The 2,999-nt window shown below is 32.0% G+C and overlaps 1 non-coding gene across 1 annotated transcript; it reads right to left on the bottom strand.

Moving 5' to 3' along the window:
* Window positions 1–2,649: 2,649 nt before the first annotated feature.
* LOC127748209 (small nucleolar RNA R71) lies at window positions 2,650–2,753 on the bottom strand. The gene has a single exon (XR_008010151.1). It is a non-coding gene; the product is annotated as a small nucleolar RNA R71 (small nucleolar RNA).
* Window positions 2,754–2,999: the final 246 nt, after the last annotated feature.

Here is a 2,999-nt window from a genome sequence, read left to right as displayed (position 1 = left end):
AATCAAGGGATTCTATTCCAACATGATCGAGAACCGACAGATGATTAGCCGTGCTGTGACAGAGCATTTGGACCATTTTTAATGAGAGGATGGGATGTAGCCATTGACAACGGTGATACCCTACATACAGCTTGCCATAGAAATGAGTGATAAAAATTGGATAAAATCAGTAAGAATACAGAGATTCAGAAGGAACACAGCACCTCTATACACCTATCTGAAATTCCCACCATTGAACTACATGAGTAACTTTATCTTTATTTTTTGTTTAATTTATTATTATTATTCGAAAATCCAATAATCTCTTAATATAGTTGAATCCGCCTGACTGGGATTTACAAGATGACCATAGCTTGCTTCATACCAACAATCTCTGTGGGATCGACCCTTACTCACGTAAGGTTTATTACTTGGACGACCCAGTACACTTGCTGGTTAGTTGAGCAAAGTTGTGAAGTTATGTTAAGACCATGGTATTGAGCACCAAGCATTTGGAGCCATTACTGGGACAATCAATTTTGAACAATAATTTAAGTATGAATCACAATTTCGTCCACCAAGTTTTTGGCACCGTTGTCGGGGATTGTTCGAGTATGGACAACTGACGGTTCATCTTGTTGCTCATATTAGGTAATTTTCTTTTCAAAAAGCCTTCAAAAATTTTTCAAAAAATTTTTTTTCTTTATTTTCGTTTTTCAAAAGAATAATTTTCGAAAAAAATAATAAAAATACAAAAAAATAATAAAATCATAAAATCAAAAATATTTTGTGATTCTCGTTTGAGTCTAGTGTCAATTTTTAAGTTTTGTGTCAATTGCATGTCTTAAAAATTTCTTGCATTTTTCGAAAATTCATGCATTCATAGTGTTCTTCATGATCTTCAAGTTGTTCTTGGTAAGTCTTCTTGTTTGATCTTGATGTTTTCTTGTTTTGTGTCTTTTATTGTTTTTCATGTGCATTCTTGCATTCATAGAGTCTAAGCATTAATGATTTCTAAGTTTGGTGTCTTGCATGTTTTCTTTGCATAAAAAATTTTTCAAAAATATGTTCTTGATGTTCATCATGATCTTCAAAGTGTTCTTGGTGTTCATCTTGACATTTATAGTGTTCTTGCATGCATAATGTGTTTTGATTCATAATTTTCATGTTGTGAGTCATTTTTTATGTTTTTCTCACTCATCATAAAAAAATTCGAAAATAAAAAAAATATCTTTTCCTTTTTTCTCTCAAAATTTCGAAAATTTGGGTTGACTTAGTCAAAAATTTTTAAAATTAGTTGTTTCTTGTAAGTCAAGTCAAATTTTCAAATTTTAAAAATCTTATCTTTTTAAGACTTTTTCAAAATTCAATTCTTTTTCATTTTTCTTTTATGATTTTCGAAAATTTCAAAAACTATTTTCAAAATATTTTCTTAAATTTATTTCAAAATTTTTGAAACTTAACTAACAAGTAATGTGATTGATTCAAAAATTTGAAGTTTGTTACTTTCTTGTTAAGAAAGGTTCAATCTTTAAATTCTAGCATCTTATCTTTTAGTTTCTTGTTAGTTAAGTAATTAATTTTAATTTTAAAAATTAAATCTTTTTTTCAACCATATCTTTTTATCATATCTTTTTCAAAATTTTATCTTTTTCAAAAATTTGATTTAAAATATCTTATCTAACTTCTTATCTTCTTATCTTTTCAAATTTGATTTTAATATCTTTTCCAACTAATTATTTGACCTTTTGTTTGTTTCTTATCTTTTTCAAAACCACCTAACTACTCTCCCCTCTCTAATTTTCGAGAATACCTCCCTCTTTTTCAAAAATTCTTTTTAATTAACTAATTGTTTTAAATTTTAATTTTAATTCTCTCACCTTTAATTTTCAAAAATCATTAACTCCTTTTCAAAATTAATTTTCGAATTCTCTCTCTCATCTTCTTCTATTTATTTATTCATTTACTAACACTTCTCTTCACCTCTCTTCATCTCCAATCACTGCCTCTATCCTCACCCTTGTGTTTGGATTCTTCTTCACTTTTATTCCTTTCTTCTTCTACTAATAATAAGGATCCTCTTTACTGTGACATAGAGGATTTCTCTTCTTTTCTTGTTTTCTTCTCTTTCATATGAGCAGGAACAAGGAAAAAGGCACTCTTATTGAAGCTGATCCAGAACCTGAAAGGACTCTGAAGAGGAAACTAAGAGAAGCTAAATTACAACAATCCAAAGACAACCTTTCTGAAATTTTTGAACAAGAGAAGGAGATGGCAGCCGAACCCAACAACAATAATGCAAGGAGGATGCTTGGTGATTTTACTAAACCCACGTCCAAATTTGACGGAAGAAGCATCTCAACTCCTGCCATTGGTGCAAACAATTTTGAGCTGAAACCTCAATTAGTTGCTCTAATGCAACAGAACTGCAAGTTTTATGGACTTCCATCTGAAGATCCTTACCAGTTTTTAATTGAGTTCTTGCAGATTTATGAGACTGTTAAGACGAATGGAGTAGATCCTGAAGTCTACAGGCTCATGCTTTTCCCTTTTGCTGTAAGAGACAGAGCTAGAACATGGTTGAACTCACAACCTAAAGATAGCCTGGACTCCTGGGATAAGCTGGTCACGGCCTTCTTGGATAAATTCTTTCCTCCTCAAAAGTTGAACAAGCTTAGAGTGGATGTTCAGACCTTCAAGCAAAAAGATGGTGAATCCCTCTATGAAGCTTGGGAAAGATACAAGCAGATGACCAAAAAGTGTCCTTCTGACATGTTTTCAGAGTGGACCATATTAGATATATTCTATTACGGTCTATCTGAGATTTCCTAGATGTCATTGGACTACTCTGCAGGTGGATCCATTCACCTAAAGAAAACACCTATAGAAGCTCAGGAACTTATTGACATGGTTGCAAATAACCAATTCATGTACACTTCTGAGAGGAATTCCGTGAATAATGGGACGCCTCAGAGGAAGGGAGTTCTTGAAATTGATGCTCTGAATGCCATATTGGCTCA

Source organism: Arachis duranensis, chromosome 5 (genome assembly GCF_000817695.3).
Source record: "Arachis duranensis cultivar V14167 chromosome 5, aradu.V14167.gnm2.J7QH, whole genome shotgun sequence".
In the NCBI taxonomy this organism is placed as follows: Eukaryota; Viridiplantae; Streptophyta; class Magnoliopsida; order Fabales; family Fabaceae; genus Arachis; species Arachis duranensis.
Note: the sequence above shows the minus strand (reverse complement) of the source record. Positions and strands in the feature narration are given on the sequence as shown.